Genomic DNA, 18,945 nt, shown 5'->3' on the forward strand with positions numbered 1-18,945 from the left:
CAATAAAATACCAAAGAAAAATAACAAAAGTCAAAAGACTCACACTCATTGATTTTAATACTTTTTATAAAGCTCCAGTAATTAAGATGATGCAGTATTGCTGAAAGAATAAACACAGATCAAGGAAAAAGCTGTAAAATGTCCCTCTTTACCCATTGTCTCTATCCATGTCCTTTAAATATTTCTGGTTTTATCTATTTTTGTCATTATGCCCACAATTTGAGTTTATACATTTATACTTCTTTTCCTTGATTTTTCAACTTTAGATACTGTTGGTTGCTTAGCTTTCCACACAAAGAACTCAGATTTGTACAATAATAATATAACCAGTGACATATAAACTCTTGCCTATATTCCCTTCCTTTTAGAGCAATTGTCATTCTTTGCTTAGGTTGTATACAGATCCACTTCATGTTTTTATTTCTTCTTATACTTTATTTTAAAACAATGAAATTATTTCTGTCTTCGATCTCTCCCTACATAAATTAATGCATAGACCTCACAAATCTATTTTCAATATAATCAATAATACGAAGCCAGCAGATCAAAGAGGCTTAGAACAAACCACTAACTTAAGAGCAACATAGTCAAGCAAAGGCAGATGACAGGAACATACAGGTGACTTTTTGTGTGGAAAACTATATACAACCAGAAATGAAATTTCTTCCCTTCCCTCTCTTGTTTCCAGAAGGGTAATCTTTACAACAGCCCAGAATGAGGAGGGTTTCCTGGACACCCCAGAGAGCTGAATTAAACAATGCCTGCTGCAGCAAAACCCAGCATTTTTCTGCTGATTTGTATTTGCCACTATCTTGCCAAAAGGTTTCAGCCCCAGGCAAGCTTGCTATGGATTCAGTGTGACCAAAGAAATGACAGTAAAAATTCTTGGGGTGAAAGGGTTATACCCAACTTTATTTCTACAGTGGCAGATTAATCACTAAAAATCCTGATCATGCAGAATGAGTCTGAATGCAGCAAGCTGGTATCAGCCTCTGGGCCCCTCTGCCTGCACACCCATCCTCTGGGCCTCTATCCTCAGTGCTGCCAGTCCAGCCTCTGCTCTGCTCTCCTGCAGCCTTGCAGCCCTGCCACCGTGCCTCCCAGACCACTGGGAGGAGCTCTTTACATAGAGTCAATAGCAACATATTGCCCATAGGTGTGCAGTGACCTAGTCAACCAGGGTCAGGTGAGAATCCTAGCCACAGGAACTTTCATTTTATACACAGCCACTGAATACAGTCTTTCAACTCACAGTAAAGCTCTGTCAATCTAGCAGTCCTTGGTAATTAGGAGACTAAAAGACAGAAGAATTTTTAGTAAATATGTCAGAAATTGAAGACCTTAAATAAACCAAGAAGGAAGTGTGATCTGAATCTTAGTTACTACTGTCTATGATCTTCACTTTCTTAGAGAAAAATTAGATATTTTGACATTGTTTTGGATTAAAAATGACTTAAAACCAAACAAACATACAAAAAAAATCTACTAATGAAGACACTGGATTTATGCCAATTAACAAAAGAATGACTTGGTTGTGGAGAAGTTGGGGTTCCTATGACCAGGATCCTCACTGAACTTAAACCACCTGATGAAGTCACTGGCCTGTTGCTAGGCCTCAGCTTCCACACCTTTAGGTAATAAGCTGCTATTGCGCTATATAGAGAGCTTGGCCCAGTGCTCTGGGTGGAGGCAGAGACACTAGTGCTCGACTTACCACCAGGAGAACAAATGGGTAATAAACCCTTTCACCACAAAGAACATTTTGCTGTCAATTTCTTTGGTCACATTGAATCCATAGCAAACTTGCCTGGGGCTGAAACCCATTGGCAAGACAACTGGCAAAAGTCAGCAGGGTTCATTGTTGACCAAGGAAAAAGACAGGGTTCCCTTATGGGAGGGGTGCTTCAGCGGCTACCCCTGTGAATGGGGAGACAGTGGATCATCCCCCAATGGGTATGTGGTCTGAGGTGGTGTCTTGCCAATGGGTTTCAGTCCCAGGCAAGTTCGCTATGGAGTCAGTGTGACCAAAGAAAATGACAGCAAAATGTTCTTGGGGTGAAAGGGTTATACCCAACTCTATTTCCAGGTGGCAGGTCAGTCACTAAAATCCAGTTCACTCAGAGCAAGTCTGCAGGTAGCAAGCTGGTCTCTGCCTCTGGGCCCCTCTGTCCACACAGCCATCCTCTGAGCCTCTCTGCACAGTCATCCCACACAACAGTCCTCTGGGCTTCTCTGCACAGTCATCCCACATAGCTTTCCTCCGGGCCTCTCTGCACAGTCATTACACCCTGCACAGCCATCCTCTGGGCTTCTGTCCTTGGTGCTGCCACCACTCCAGCCTCTGCTCTGCTCTCCTGTAGCCTTGCAGATCTGCCACCCTGTTGTGACCAGAGCACTGGGCAGAGACCATTTTATAGAGTCAACAGCCATGTGTTGCCCACAGGTGTGCAGTGAGCTAGTCAACCATGGCCAGGTGAGAATCCTAGCCACAGGAACTCTCATTTTATCCACACTCCACCCCTCCAAGATTCTCTTCTCTCAATCTATGTACCCTTAGTCCTCTGCAATGGTCCCTGTGCAAGGAAGCTTGGACATTGTTTTCCAGCCTCTCCAGCAAAAAGTCTTGCAGACACACAGGCCAGACTCATGACTCTGTCTCTGACCTCTGCCTCTTTGATCTTAATAGGTGGAACTGCTGCTCTGGTTTCAGCTGTTGCCATAGGTCCAGTAAGATCCTATTTGGCTTCCCATCTAATTTCCTTCCATCTACTCCTGCAGGTATCAAATCAACCCACATCTGGGTCCTCGTAACCCTCATGAGGCCCCTCAAATTCCTCCTGTGAGTAACAGGTCTTCTTTCTTTCCGGGTTCTCATTGCTTCAGCTACTATAGATGTCACCTCGCATTTTGTAATTGCTGCCTCAAGGCAGGCTGCACTGTGAGGGAAGGCAACTTTCCAATCTCTGATCCCAACAGAACAATTCCATCCACTCCTAAGTCCCACAGCCACTGGCTCAGCCTCAGTATAGGGGCGGACCATAGAGTGTTCCACGACCTGGGGAGGGGGCTGCTCCTCTCCTTGGGGAAATTACAGCTGCTGAGTCTTTATTTTCTTTACAACCACTGGGCATGCTTTCAACATAGGAGGCACCAGTGCCTCTGGCACCACCCCTTCATCCTTCCCCAGCTCTTCCATTTCTGGGGCTGATGGCACCTTTCTCTCCACAGCCCCAAGTGCCTCCTCTGCTACAGTGCCTCGCAACAAGGCCAGCTCAGTCTTCAGAAGGTCTCTTACCTTCAGCTCAATGCTTCGCAGCTGATGTTCACCTGCCACCTCCACCTGTGCTTCCTTCAGGAGTTCGTCTATTTCCTTGATGGCTTCTTCCTCCTTCAGAACACCTGGCAGCACTGCCATCTCATCTCCAATGGCACCTTGCTGCCGGCACTCTTGTGCTGCCTTCTCCTGTTGGCAGCCGCACCCAGAGGGTGGCGCTCAACGTGGGGCAACTTGAAAGTCCCATACTTCCCAGTTGCAAAATACCCTACATCACAAAACCACATGCTAATCACTCCTTAGCATAAGAACCAATCAGATCTACTAAAAATTGCCATGCTAATGAAGCACGTATAGCAGCACCAATCAGCACAGAGCATGAGAGCTATATAAGCTGGCCCCTTCGTTCAGTCTGGGTCCTGCCCGACACATTTGTTTCACAAAGAGCTGAAGATTAAAGCTTTCTGCAGAAGAATCCTGCTGTTGTTGCGTGCTGTTCTTGCCGGCGAGGACGGGGCGTGCGACAAGTGGTGCCGAAACCCGGGAACCAGAACATCACCGGCACAGGGAGGACCCTTCAGACATCTGGAGAGGATTCAGAACTGCAGGACAGAAGAAAGCCCGGAGAGGTAAGTTCCGAGAGATGCGCTTTTAAGGGTGGTGGCTGATGGTTCTCTGTAAATAAAGAGGCACCATGGGAAACGCACCATTGTTAGTCTCGGCATTACAGGCAGTTCTCAAAGAGCGAAATTTGAAGGTCTCCGCCAAAGTTTTAGGATCATTTGTAAAAGAAGTAGACCGTGTTGCCCCCTGGTTTATCTGTTCAGGGTCCCTCTCCATCCCGAGTTGGGACAAGTTAGGGAAAGATCTTGATAGAGAAGAAGAAGAGGGACACTTGAGAGGAGGCACTAGACCACTATGGAAACTGATTAGAGCTTGCCTGCAGGATGAAAAGTGTGAAAAGGTGATAAAGGCAGGTCAGAGAGCCTTGTCAGACATCCAAGAAAGTATGTCAGAAACGGAACGGGAGACAGAGCTAGCTCGCGGCCGAAAAAGGGCCGCTAGAACGAAAGTTAAAAAGCCCCAGAGTGAAGGAGAGAGCCCGTCCAGGGCAAAAGCGAAAGAGCTCCGAGAAGCAGGTGACGACCGCCTCAGAGAAAATAGCAAATACCCCTGGAAAGAGTTGAGGGAACTCCAACTTTCCAATAGGGAATCAGAAGATGAACTAATGTCCTCGGAAGAGGAGGAGGAGACTAGAACCGCGAAGTGCGGAAGTAAGGGAACCAGCAAGGCTGAAAAGCGGGCCAAAGAGAGAATGAAAGCAGGGTGCTCTCCGTCGCCCACTGCTCCGCCACCTTATGTGAGCGGTACACATACTTTCTGTCACCCAGATACCATACAAGCAATTAAGCAAATGTTCCCTGTGTTTGAGGACAACGGGGTACGCTCCCACCAGCCCCTGAGCCATAAACAAGTTAAAGATTTAGCAGAATCCGTTTGGGCTTACGGGGTCAGTGCTAACTACACCTTAGCACAGATTGAAAGGTTGACAGAGACAGCTATGACACCTACAGATTGGCAGTATGTGACTAAAGCATGCCTTACTAGCATGGGACAATATATAGAGTGGAAAGCGTTGTGGCATGATATCAGCATGACCCAGGCACGTGCAAATGCTGCCAAAGGGCAACCCGCGTGGTCGTATGATATGTTGACAGGCCAGGGACAGTGGGTGGCCAACCAGACCGCCTTCCCCGCACAGGTGTACGCACAAATAAACGCGTGCGCTGCTAAGGCATGGAAAGCCCTCACTAACAAAGGGGAAGTGTCAGGCAATTTGACAAAGATTATCCAAGGGCCGAGCGAGCCATTTTCAGATTTCAGCATTTCAGCATGATGGAGGCCGCGGGTAGAGTATTTGGGGACCAAGAGCAAGCTATGCCCCTGGTGGAGCAATTAGTATTCGAACAGTGTACCAAAGAATGCAGGCAAGCGTAACACCCTGGAAACAGAAGGGGATGCATGCTTGGCTAAAAGCCTGCAGAGAAATAGGGGGACCACTCACCAATGCGGGCCTAGCCGCGGCTATATAACAAAGCCACAAACAAGCCAGAATTACCAATAAAAATATTAAATGTTTTCAATGTGGGAAATTAGGACATATAAAGAGAGAATGTAGAAGCCCAACTTTAGAGCACACAACCCAAAAGACCCCTGGATTATGCCCTAAGTGCAAAAAAGGCAGACATTGGGCCAATGAATGCCGATCTGTTAAAGACATAGAAGGGAAACCCTTAGAGCTGCCAAAAAACGCCCAGAGGGGCCCCCGCCGTCAGGGCCCGCAAATATATGGGGCAACCAGCACACAAGTGTCATTCGGGAGCAACAAAGCCCCCCAAGGAGAGCCACTCCAGGTTCTGCGGGATTGGACATCCGTGCCACCACCAGAATAGTGTTAACTCCACAAATGGGAGTCCAACCTATCCCCTCAGACTTTAAAGGCCCTTTACCACCAAACACAGTTGGATTACTCTTGGGGCGCTCTTCTGCCGCCTTAAAAGGCCTTGTAGTCCACCCCGGAGTTATTGACCAAGACTATGAGGGACAAGTGAAAATTATGTGTTCAGCCCCCAGAGGTATCTACCCCATATCCCCAGGAGACCGCATAGCCCAGCTTTTAGTGTTACCTAGTCTCCACGCCAATTACCCTTCCATCGCAGCGGAGAGAGGAGGAAAGGGCTTCGGCTCCTCCAACTACAATTCCGCTTTCATAGCATTAGACTTATCAGACAGACCAAAATTGACCCTCAAAATAGAAGAAAAGAGTTTTGAAGGAATCCTAGACACTGGAGCAGATAAAAGTATTATCTCTGCAACCTGGTGGCCCTCCAAATGGCCTGTAACACAGTCCTCACACTCTTTACAAGGTTTAGGATATGAGTCTAGTCCTACCATTAGTGCCAGACCATTGAGATGGCAAGCGCCTGAAGGGCAAGAAGGTACAGTTACCCCTTATGTGCTCCCACTGCCAGTCAATTTGTGGGGGAGAGATGTTATGCAAGGCCTAGACCTTAAACTCATTAATGAATACTCCACCCCTGCCCAAGGCATGATGATGGATATGGGATATATCCCTGGTAAAGGTCTAGGGAAACACCAACAGGGCCACACAGAGCCTATCCTTCCCAAAGTAAAAAATGACCGTCATGGCCTGGGTTTTTCCTAGGGGCCATTGAAGACGCCATGCCCATACCCTGGCTTACAGAGGAGGCCATATGGGTTCCTCAGTGGCCCCTATCCTCTGAGAAATTGGAAGCAGCTCACCACTTAGTACAAGAACAGCTCCAATTAGGACATTTAGAACCCTCTGTATCTCCATGGAATACGCCCATATTTATAATCAGAAAAAAGTCAGGATCATGGAGATTGCTTCATGATTTGAGAGCAGTAAATGCTCAAATGAGGCTGTTTGGACCTGTCCAGCGAGGACTGCCACTCCTCTCTGCTCTACCCAGAGAATGGAAAGTAATCATAATAGACATCAAAGATTGTTTTTTCTCTATACTCCTAAATACCAAAGATAGGGAAAGGTTTGCTTTTACCCTGCCAGCTATTAACCATGAACAACCCGACGCCAGATTTCAGTGGAAAGTCCTCCCGCAAGGGATGGCAAATAGCCCCACCATATGTATGTTCAGCAAGCGCTAGCACCAATCCGCGAGAACTACCCCAAACTAAAAATTATTCACTATATGGATGATATCCTTCTCTGCTCCCCATAATCAGCAGAGGTAGAAGAGGCCTATGTAAAGCTCACTAAATCCCTAGAAACTTGGGGACTGAATATAGCCAGTGAGAAAGTCCAAAAGTCTAGTATTAGCAAATTCCTAGGAACCACTATTTCCACAGATGTTATTTACCCCCAAAAGCTTGAGATAAGACATGATCAGCTGCGAACCTTGAATGATTTCCAAAGACTCCTAGGAGACATTAATTGGTTGCGGCCATTTTTAAAGATACCTACCACTGACTTGAAACCACTGTTTAAAATCCTAGAGGGGGACTCACAGCTAACATCTCCGCGCTCTCTTACGCCTGAGGCAGTACAAGCTATCCACAAAGTAGAGCAAGCCCTTATGACAGCACAATTGAATAGGATACAATTAAATGAACCTTTTGAGTTATGCATCCTTCCTACTCCGGGACTGCCAACTGCTTTCCTGTGGCAACAAGGCCCATTGATCTGGGTCCACCCCCAAGCCTCTCAAGTTAGAACTATAGAATATTACCCAGCTGCCATAGCCAATCTCGCTCTGAGGGGAGTAAAAAACTCATTAACACATTTTGGGAAAGCTCCAGCAACAATCATAACCCCTTACAATATGGAGCAGATACAAACATTATGCGCTATGAATGATGATTGGGCCATACTTGCTTATAGCTTCTCAGGAACCTTTGATAACCATTTCCCAAAACATCCCCTCCTCAATTTTGCCAAAACTCATCCCCTAGTGTTCCCTCGGATCACTAGCCAAACCCCGTTGCCACATGGAGAAACAGTCTACACAGATGGATCCAAGACAGGTACAGGTGCCTATGTCCATAATGGCGAAGTTGTGACAAAAAACTATACACCCAATACTCCACAGATAGTAGAATGCCATATAGTTTTGGAAGTACTACAAACCTTTCATGGACCTTTAAATATTGTGTCAGACTCTAGTTTTGTTGTTAATGCAGTTAATTCCCTAGAAGTAGCTGGACTGATCAAAGCATCAAGTTCGGTAGCTACCCTGTTCAAACAAATACAATCACAATTACTCCTTAGACGCTTTCCTTTATATATGACCCACATTAGAGCACATTCAGGCCTTCCCGGGCCTATGACCCAAAGCAACCACTTAGCAGACCTTGCAACTAGAAGTATAGCTTTCCCTCTGCTAGACCCTGTCGCCACAGCTTCAAACTTCCACTCACAATTTCATGTCACTGCTGAAACACTGCGCAAGCGGTTTAGCATAACCAGAGCCGAAGCTAGGAACATTGTTCTTAGCTGCCAACACTGCTGCAGTTTTCTTCCCACACCTCATGTTGGGATCAATCCTAGAGGTATTAAGCCTTTACAGGTTTGGCAAATGGATGTAACACATATTTCTTCCTTTGGGAAGCTGAAATATGTACATGTATCTGTGGATACTTGTTCGGGAGTCATCTTTGCCTCCCCATTGTCTGGAGAGAAAGTTTCCCATGTCATTCACCACTGTCTTGAGGCTTGGAGCGCATGGGGGTTACCCCAAATCCTCAAAACAGACAATGGTCCCGCCTATACTTCTGCCAAATTTGCTCAATTTTGTCATCACATGGGAATTAAACATATCACTGGTCTTCCTTACAACCCACAGGGTCAAGGGATTGTGGAGCGCGTGAACCGCACTCTCAAATCCTATCTAATTAAACAAAAAGGGGGAATTGAAGACATACCCCCCACACCCAAAACAGCTATAGCCCTAGCACTTTTCACTCTAAATTTTTTGAACCTGGATGCTCAAGGCCATACAGCAGCAGACCGCCACAATCAGTGGCCAAAAGACCCACAGGAACTAGTGAAATGGAAGGATGTATTATCTAACCAATGGAAAGGCCCGGATCCAATTATAATAAGATCCAGGGGAGCTGTATGTGTTTTCCCCCAGGGTGAAGAAAACCCCTTCTGGATCCCAGAGTGCCTGACAAGGAAGGTCCTGGACAAAGGAGATGACCTCTCTGTGCCTACTGATCCTGCTCTCGTCGCTGGGAACCCCGATTCAGGGAGTACTGAGATGGGGAATATTGTCAGTCTTCCCTAAGCCCATGCCTGTTCGCCATAATGCAGCAGTTTTTCCACGCTTTTTTACTACTAACTCTAGCATGAACCTGCCTTATTTACCATTAGATTCTCTAGCAGCTTCTTTAGGAGAAAACCGAACCTTTGAAACCGATGGATCTTTGTGCTTCACCACTCGTAACCACTCAAATTGCCTGTCCCTTAAACAGCATATGTACGGGTGGTTTAGCCGTGATAGAAAATCGGGTGAATTTAGTCAGTCCTTTCGTGAGAATAAGACCTACACTAATGCAGCAGTAAGCCAAATGGTCCTTTGGATCAATGGTACATTTGTGAAATCTCCTATTAAGCAGATTAATTATAGCAACATATTCCTCCCTTACCGTCCCCGTCAACCCAAATATGCTCCCCATTGTGTGGGAGATTATGAGGGAGAGCAATGGCCCTGGACTGATTGCCAGTCACATGCAACAACCTGGGCAGATGAGGGACACAAATTTTCCTTGTCCCCAGATATGGAGGAAATTTCCGGCAGTGTTTATAGAAGGGTGGCAGAAGGAGGAGAGTTCCAACAAGATGTAAGCAGGAACCCCTTCCATAAATGGCTGCTGTGTGGAGTTAATGGCTCGTGTTCAGACCTTTCTCCCTTTATTGTCCTACAAGGGGGAGGGATTGGGATGTCTAATAGTTCCTGTACCTATGAATCTACAAGCCCAACCTTAGATGGCAAAACTGTATACCAGGTGAATAAGACTACTTATAATATTTCATGTCAAAGAGTTGCACCAGCCTCTGGCCAATATCCACCTACTCCAGTATGCGTGTATCCCCCATTTCTATTTATCTTATCCAATAACAGTTTTGACTCTTGCTCCAATGACACCTGTTTCTTGTCTCAGTGCTGGGATGCGCTTAACTTTACCAATGCCTTAATAGCCCGTATTCCTCGTTGGGTCCCCGTCCCAGTAGACGCACCTAATACCATGACACTGTTTCGAGAGAAACGCGACTTCGGTGCTACAGCCGCTATAGTGCTTCTAATCTCCATAACCGCAGTTGCAGCCACCGCAGCTGGCATAGCTTTAGACACCTCTATCAAATCAGCTACAGAACTCAATAACCTTGCGGAATCGGTATCCTCTGCCCTTGACCGCCAGTCCACGCTTGATGGCGAGCTGAAAGGAGGAATAATGGTCCTCAATCAGCGAGTAGATCTGGTAGAAGAGCAACTAGACGTGCTCTGGCAGTTAGCCCAACTGGGGTGTGAGCGAAAATTTCGCGCTCTCTGCATTACTAGCATACAATATGAAAACTTTACGTGAGCAGCTAATCTGTCACAAAACCTGTCCCAGTATCTTTCAGGAAACTGGTCCCAAGACTTTGATGGAGTGTTAGAAGAGCTGCGGCGAGAAATAACCCACATCAACTCCACCCGGCTAGATATCTCCATAGCAGAAGGACTGTCTTCCTGGTTCCACAGAGCTCTCTCCCACGTCAAAGAGTGGGCGGGCATGGCAGGAATGGGTGTATTCATGCTTGGAGGCCTCATGCTCCTACTCTGGTTGTTATGCAGGCTCCGTGCCCAACATAAGCAAGATAAAGTAATCCTTGCTCAAGCCTTAATGGCGGTAGATATTGGCGCCTCTCCCCAAGTATGGCTCAACATGCTCAATAAAGAAGCTCAGCTTTAGCTTGAGGTAGCCCTTGCACCCTGAGCCCTTGTGGCATTGCACCAGGCCCGGGTACCTTATCGCTTACCTGCAGCTTTCCCTAAGAAACTCGCGGTGCAAGAGGGTCAAAGAAAAGGTCCAAGACCCTTTGTACCAGGCGGTCCCAACGTCTGCTAGAGGATGCGAGGCAAAGCACTGCAAGAGGTTTTGGACCCCTCTGAGAGACACGCCTGACTGCATAGGGGTAGATGCCCAGAGACCCCTCTCCAAAAAGGGGGCATCAAGAAATGTTTGCTGGAGGTCAGGCCTCTATCTCCGCCTCAGCTGACAAGTTCCGTCCTGAGTTTCTATTAAACAAAAAAGGGGGAGATGTTGGCAGCCGCACCCAGAGGGTGGCACTCAACGTGGGGCAACTTGAAAGTCCCATACTTCCCAGTTGCAAAATACCCTACATCACAAAACCACATGCTAATCACTCCTTAGCATAAGAACCAATCAGATCTACTAAAAATTGCCATGCTAATGAAGCACGTATAGCAGCACCAATCAGCACAGAGCATGAGAGCTATATAAGCTGGCCCCTTCGTTCAGTCTGGGTCCTGCCCGACACATTTGTTTCACAAAGAGCTGAAGATTAAAGCTTTCTGCAGAAGAATCCTGCTGTTGTTGCGTGCTGTTCTTGCCGGCGAGGACGGGGCGTGCGACAAGTGGTGCCGAAACCCGGGAACCAGAACATCACCGGCACAGGGAGGACCCTTCAGACATCTGGAGAGGATTCAGAACTGCAGGACAGAAGAAAGCCCGGAGAGGTAAGTTCCGAGAGATGCGCTTTTAAGGGTGGTGGCTGATGGTTCTCTGTAAATAAAGAGGCACCATGGGAAACGCACCATTGTTAGTCTCGGCATTACAGGCAGTTCTCAAAGAGCGAAATTTGAAGGTCTCCGCCAAAGTTTTAGGATCATTTGTAAAAGAAGTAGACCGTGTTGCCCCCTGGTTTATCTGTTCAGGGTCCCTCTCCATCCCGAGTTGGGACAAGTTAGGGAAAGATCTTGATAGAGAAGAAGAAGAGGGACACTTGAGAGGAGGCACTAGACCACTATGGAAACTGATTAGAGCTTGCCTGCAGGATGAAAAGTGTGAAAAGGTGATAAAGGCAGGTCAGAGAGCCTTGTCAGACATCCAAGAAAGTATGTCAGAAACGGAACGGGAGACAGAGCTAGCTCGCGGCCGAAAAAGGGCCGCTAGAACGAAAGTTAAAAAGCCCCAGAGTGAAGGAGAGAGCCCGTCCAGGGCAAAAGCGAAAGAGCTCCGAGAAGCAGGTGACGACCGCCTCAGAGAAAATAGCAAATACCCCTGGAAAGAGTTGAGGGAACTCCAACTTTCCAATAGGGAATCAGAAGATGAACTAATGTCCTCGGAAGAGGAGGAGGAGACTAGAACCGCGAAGTGCGGAAGTAAGGGAACCAGCAAGGCTGAAAAGCGGGCCAAAGAGAGAATGAAAGCAGGGTGCTCTCCGTCGCCCACTGCTCCGCCACCTTATGTGAGCGGTACACATACTTTCTGTCACCCAGATACCATACAAGCAATTAAGCAAATGTTCCCTGTGTTTGAGGACAACGGGGTACGCTCCCACCAGCCCCTGAGCCATAAACAAGTTAAAGATTTAGCAGAATCCGTTTGGGCTTACGGGGTCAGTGCTAACTACACCTTAGCACAGATTGAAAGGTTGACAGAGACAGCTATGACACCTACAGATTGGCAGTATGTGACTAAAGCATGCCTTACTAGCATGGGACAATATATAGAGTGGAAAGCGTTGTGGCATGATATCAGCATGACCCAGGCACGTGCAAATGCTGCCAAAGGGCAACCCGCGTGGTCGTATGATATGTTGACAGGCCAGGGACAGTGGGTGGCCAACCAGACCGCCTTCCCCGCACAGGTGTACGCACAAATAAACGCGTGCGCTGCTAAGGCATGGAAAGCCCTCACTAACAAAGGGGAAGTGTCAGGCAATTTGACAAAGATTATCCAAGGGCCGAGCGAGCCATTTTCAGATTTCAGCATTTCAGCATGATGGAGGCCGCGGGTAGAGTATTTGGGGACCAAGAGCAAGCTATGCCCCTGGTGGAGCAATTAGTATTCGAACAGTGTACCAAAGAATGCAGGCAAGCGTAACACCCTGGAAACAGAAGGGGATGCATGCTTGGCTAAAAGCCTGCAGAGAAATAGGGGGACCACTCACCAATGCGGGCCTAGCCGCGGCTATATAACAAAGCCACAAACAAGCCAGAATTACCAATAAAAATATTAAATGTTTTCAATGTGGGAAATTAGGACATATAAAGAGAGAATGTAGAAGCCCAACTTTAGAGCACACAACCCAAAAGACCCCTGGATTATGCCCTAAGTGCAAAAAAGGCAGACATTGGGCCAATGAATGCCGATCTGTTAAAGACATAGAAGGGAAACCCTTAGAGCTGCCAAAAAACGCCCAGAGGGGCCCCCGCCGTCAGGGCCCGCAAATATATGGGGCAACCAGCACACAAGTGTCATTCGGGAGCAACAAAGCCCCCCAAGGAGAGCCACTCCAGGTTCTGCGGGATTGGACATCCGTGCCACCACCAGAATAGTGTTAACTCCACAAATGGGAGTCCAACCTATCCCCTCAGACTTTAAAGGCCCTTTACCACCAAACACAGTTGGATTACTCTTGGGGCGCTCTTCTGCCGCCTTAAAAGGCCTTGTAGTCCACCCCGGAGTTATTGACCAAGACTATGAGGGACAAGTGAAAATTATGTGTTCAGCCCCCAGAGGTATCTACCCCATATCCCCAGGAGACCGCATAGCCCAGCTTTTAGTGTTACCTAGTCTCCACGCCAATTACCCTTCCATCGCAGCGGAGAGAGGAGGAAAGGGCTTCGGCTCCTCCAACTACAATTCCGCTTTCATAGCATTAGACTTATCAGACAGACCAAAATTGACCCTCAAAATAGAAGAAAAGAGTTTTGAAGGAATCCTAGACACTGGAGCAGATAAAAGTATTATCTCTGCAACCTGGTGGCCCTCCAAATGGCCTGTAACACAGTCCTCACACTCTTTACAAGGTTTAGGATATGAGTCTAGTCCTACCATTAGTGCCAGACCATTGAGATGGCAAGCGCCTGAAGGGCAAGAAGGTACAGTTACCCCTTATGTGCTCCCACTGCCAGTCAATTTGTGGGGGAGAGATGTTATGCAAGGCCTAGACCTTAAACTCATTAATGAATACTCCACCCCTGCCCAAGGCATGATGATGGATATGGGATATATCCCTGGTAAAGGTCTAGGGAAACACCAACAGGGCCACACAGAGCCTATCCTTCCCAAAGTAAAAAATGACCGTCATGGCCTGGGTTTTTCCTAGGGGCCATTGAAGACGCCATGCCCATACCCTGGCTTACAGAGGAGGCCATATGGGTTCCTCAGTGGCCCCTATCCTCTGAGAAATTGGAAGCAGCTCACCACTTAGTACAAGAACAGCTCCAATTAGGACATTTAGAACCCTCTGTATCTCCATGGAATACGCCCATATTTATAATCAGAAAAAAGTCAGGATCATGGAGATTGCTTCATGATTTGAGAGCAGTAAATGCTCAAATGAGGCTGTTTGGACCTGTCCAGCGAGGACTGCCACTCCTCTCTGCTCTACCCAGAGAATGGAAAGTAATCATAATAGACATCAAAGATTGTTTTTTCTCTATACTCCTAAATACCAAAGATAGGGAAAGGTTTGCTTTTACCCTGCCAGCTATTAACCATGAACAACCCGACGCCAGATTTCAGTGGAAAGTCCTCCCGCAAGGGATGGCAAATAGCCCCACCATATGTATGTTCAGCAAGCGCTAGCACCAATCCGCGAGAACTACCCCAAACTAAAAATTATTCACTATATGGATGATATCCTTCTCTGCTCCCCATAATCAGCAGAGGTAGAAGAGGCCTATGTAAAGCTCACTAAATCCCTAGAAACTTGGGGACTGAATATAGCCAGTGAGAAAGTCCAAAAGTCTAGTATTAGCAAATTCCTAGGAACCACTATTTCCACAGATGTTATTTACCCCCAAAAGCTTGAGATAAGACATGATCAGCTGCGAACCTTGAATGATTTCCAAAGACTCCTAGGAGACATTAATTGGTTGCGGCCATTTTTAAAGATACCTACCACTGACTTGAAACCACTGTTTAAAATCCTAGAGGGGGACTCACAGCTAACATCTCCGCACTCTCTTACGCCTGAGGCAGTACAAGCTATCCACAAAGTAGAGCAAGCCCTTATGACAGCACAATTGAATAGGATACAATTAAATGAACCTTTTGAGTTATGCATCCTTCCTACTCCGGGACTGCCAACTGCTTTCCTGTGGCAACAAGGCCCATTGATCTGGGTCCACCCCCAAGCCTCTCAAGTTAGAACTATAGAATATTACCCAGCTGCCATAGCCAATCTCGCTCTGAGGGGAGTAAAAAACTCATTAACACATTTTGGGAAAGCTCCAGCAACAATCATAACCCCTTACAATATGGAGCAGATACAAACATTATGCGCTATGAATGATGATTGGGCCATACTTGCTTATAGCTTCTCAGGAACCTTTGATAACCATTTCCCAAAACATCCCCTCCTCAATTTTGCCAAAACTCATCCCCTAGTGTTCCCTCGGATCACTAGCCAAACCCCGTTGCCACATGGAGAAACAGTCTACACAGATGGATCCAAGACAGGTACAGGTGCCTATGTCCATAATGGCGAAGTTGTGACAAAAAACTATACACCCAATACTCCACAGATAGTAGAATGCCATATAGTTTTGGAAGTACTACAAACCTTTCATGGACCTTTAAATATTGTGTCAGACTCTAGTTTTGTTGTTAATGCAGTTAATTCCCTAGAAGTAGCTGGACTGATCAAAGCATCAAGTTCGGTAGCTACCCTGTTCAAACAAATACAATCACAATTACTCCTTAGACGCTTTCCTTTATATATGACCCACATTAGAGCACATTCAGGCCTTCCCGGGCCTATGACCCAAAGCAACCACTTAGCAGACCTTGCAACTAGAAGTATAGCTTTCCCTCTGCTAGACCCTGTCGCCACAGCTTCAAACTTCCACTCACAATTTCATGTCACTGCTGAAACACTGCGCAAGCGGTTTAGCATAACCAGAGCCGAAGCTAGGAACATTGTTCTTAGCTGCCAACACTGCTGCAGTTTTCTTCCCACACCTCATGTTGGGATCAATCCTAGAGGTATTAAGCCTTTACAGGTTTGGCAAATGGATGTAACACATATTTCTTCCTTTGGGAAGCTGAAATATGTACATGTATCTGTGGATACTTGTTCGGGAGTCATCTTTGCCTCCCCATTGTCTGGAGAGAAAGTTTCCCATGTCATTCACCACTGTCTTGAGGCTTGGAGCGCATGGGGGTTACCCCAAATCCTCAAAACAGACAATGGTCCCGCCTATACTTCTGCCAAATTTGCTCAATTTTGTCATCACATGGGAATTAAACATATCACTGGTCTTCCTTACAACCCACAGGGTCAAGGGATTGTGGAGCGCGTGAACCGCACTCTCAAATCCTATCTAATTAAACAAAAAGGGGGAATTGAAGACATACCCCCCACACCCAAAACAGCTATAGCCCTAGCACTTTTCACTCTAAATTTTTTGAACCTGGATGCTCAAGGCCATACAGCAGCAGACCGCCACAATCAGTGGCCAAAAGACCCACAGGAACTAGTGAAATGGAAGGATGTATTATCTAACCAATGGAAAGGCCCGGATCCAATTATAATAAGATCCAGGGGAGCTGTATGTGTTTTCCCCCAGGGTGAAGAAAACCCCTTCTGGATCCCAGAGTGCCTGACAAGGAAGGTCCTGGACAAAGGAGATGACCTCTCTGTGCCTACTGATCCTGCTCTCGTCGCTGGGAACCCCGATTCAGGGAGTACTGAGATGGGGAATATTGTCAGTCTTCCCTAAGCCCATGCCTGTTCGCCATAATGCAGCAGTTTTTCCACGCTTTTTTACTACTAACTCTAGCATGAACCTGCCTTATTTACCATTAGATTCTCTAGCAGCTTCTTTAGGAGAAAACCGAACCTTTGAAACCGATGGATCTTTGTGCTTCACCACTCGTAACCACTCAAATTGCCTGTCCCTTAAACAGCATATGTACGGGTGGTTTAGCCGTGATAGAAAATCGGGTGAATTTAGTCAGTCCTTTCGTGAGAATAAGACCTACACTAATGCAGCAGTAAGCCAAATGGTCCTTTGGATCAATGGTACATTTGTGAAATCTCCTATTAAGCAGATTAATTATAGCAACATATTCCTCCCTTACCGTCCCCGTCAACCCAAATATGCTCCCCATTGTGTGGGAGATTATGAGGGAGAGCAATGGCCCTGGACTGATTGCCAGTCACATGCAACAACCTGGGCAGATGAGGGACACAAATTTTCCTTGTCCCCAGATATGGAGGAAATTTCCGGCAGTGTTTATAGAAGGGTGGCAGAAGGAGGAGAGTTCCAACAAGATGTAAGCAGGAACCCCTTCCATAAATGGCTGCTGTGTGGAGTTAATGGCTCGTGTTCAGACCTTTCTCCCTTTATTGTCCTACAAGGGGGAGGGATTGGGATGTCTAATAGTTCCTGTACCTATGAATCTACAAGCCCAACCTTAGATGGCAAAACTGTATACCAGGTGAATAAGACTACTTATAATATTTCATGTCAAAGAGTTGCACCAGCCTCTGGCCAATATCCACCTACTCCAGTATGCGTGTATCCCCCATTTCTATTTATCTTATCCAATAACAGTTTTGACTCTTGCTCCAATGACACCTGTTTCTTGTCTCAGTGCTGGGATGCGCTTAACTTTACCAATGCCTTAATAGCCCGTATTCCTCGTTGGGTCCCCGTCCCAGTAGACGCACCTAATACCATGACACTGTTTCGAGAGAAACGCGACTTCGGTGCTACAGCCGCTATAGTGCTTCTAATCTCCATAACCGCAGTTGCAGCCACCGCAGCTGGCATAGCTTTAGACACCTCTATCAAATCAGCTACAGAACTCAATAACCTTGCGGAATCGGTATCCTCTGCCCTTGACCGCCAGTCCACGCTTGATGGCGAGCTGAAAGGAGGAATAATGGTCCTCAATCAGCGAGTAGATCTGGTAGAAGAGCAACTAGACGTGCTCTGGCAGTTAGCCCAACTGGGGTGTGAGCGAAAATTTCGCGCTCTCTGCATTACTAGCATACAATATGAAAACTTTACGTGAGCAGCTAATCTGTCACAAAACCTGTCCCAGTATCTTTCAGGAAACTGGTCCCAAGACTTTGATGGAGTGTTAGAAGAGCTGCGGCGAGAAATAACCCACATCAACTCCACCCGGCTAGATATCTCCATAGCAGAAGGACTGTCTTCCTGGTTCCACAGAGCTCTCTCCCACGTCAAAGAGTGGGCGGGCATGGCAGGAATGGGTGTATTCATGCTTGGAGGCCTCATGCTCCTACTCTGGTTGTTATGCAGGCTCCGTGCCCAACATAAGCAAGATAAAGTAATCCTTGCTCAAGCCTTAATGGCGGTAGATATTGGCGCCTCTCCCCAAGTATGGCTCAACATGCTCAATAAAGAAGCTCAGCTTTAGCTTGAGGTAGCCCTTGCACCCTGAGCCCTTGTGGCATTGCACCAGGCCCGGGTACCTTATCGCTTACCTGCAGCTTTCCCTAAGAAACTCGCGGTGCAAGAGGGTCAAAGAAAAGGTCCAAGACCCTTTGTACCAGGCGGTCCCAACGTCTGCTAGAGGATGCGAGGCAAAGCACTGCAAGAGGTTTTGGACCCCTCTGAGAGACACGCCTGACTGCATAGGGGTAGATGCCCAGAGACCCCTCTCCAAAAAGGGGGCATCAAGAAATGTTTGCTGGAGGTCAGGCCTCTATCTCCGCCTCAGCTGACAAGTTCCGTCCTGAGTTTCTATTAAACAAAAAAGGGGGAGATGTTGGCAGCCGCACCCAGAGGGTGGCACTCAACGTGGGGCAACTTGAAAGTCCCATACTTCCCAGTTGCAAAATACCCTACATCACAAAACCACATGCTAATCACTCCTTAGCATAAGAACCAATCAGATCT

The 18,945-nt window shown here is 47.0% G+C and overlaps 2 long non-coding RNA genes across 2 annotated transcripts; both read left to right on the top strand.

The window, feature by feature from the left end:
• The first annotated feature begins 3,671 nt into the window (after nucleotides 1-3,671).
• LOC130684931 (uncharacterized) lies at nucleotides 3,672-11,158 on the top strand. Its single transcript, XR_008999310.1, has 2 exons — nucleotides 3,672-3,903; nucleotides 10,451-11,158. It is a non-coding gene; the product is annotated as an uncharacterized LOC130684931 (long non-coding RNA).
• Nucleotides 11,159-11,277: 119 nt separating this feature from the next.
• LOC130684932 (uncharacterized) lies at nucleotides 11,278-18,832 on the top strand. Its single transcript, XR_008999311.1, has 2 exons — nucleotides 11,278-11,577; nucleotides 18,125-18,832. It is a non-coding gene; the product is annotated as an uncharacterized LOC130684932 (long non-coding RNA).
• The last annotated feature ends 113 nt before the right edge of the window (nucleotides 18,833-18,945 follow it).

Source organism: Manis pentadactyla, chromosome 9 (genome assembly GCF_030020395.1).
Source record: "Manis pentadactyla isolate mManPen7 chromosome 9, mManPen7.hap1, whole genome shotgun sequence".
Taxonomy (NCBI): Eukaryota; Metazoa; Chordata; class Mammalia; order Pholidota; family Manidae; genus Manis; species Manis pentadactyla.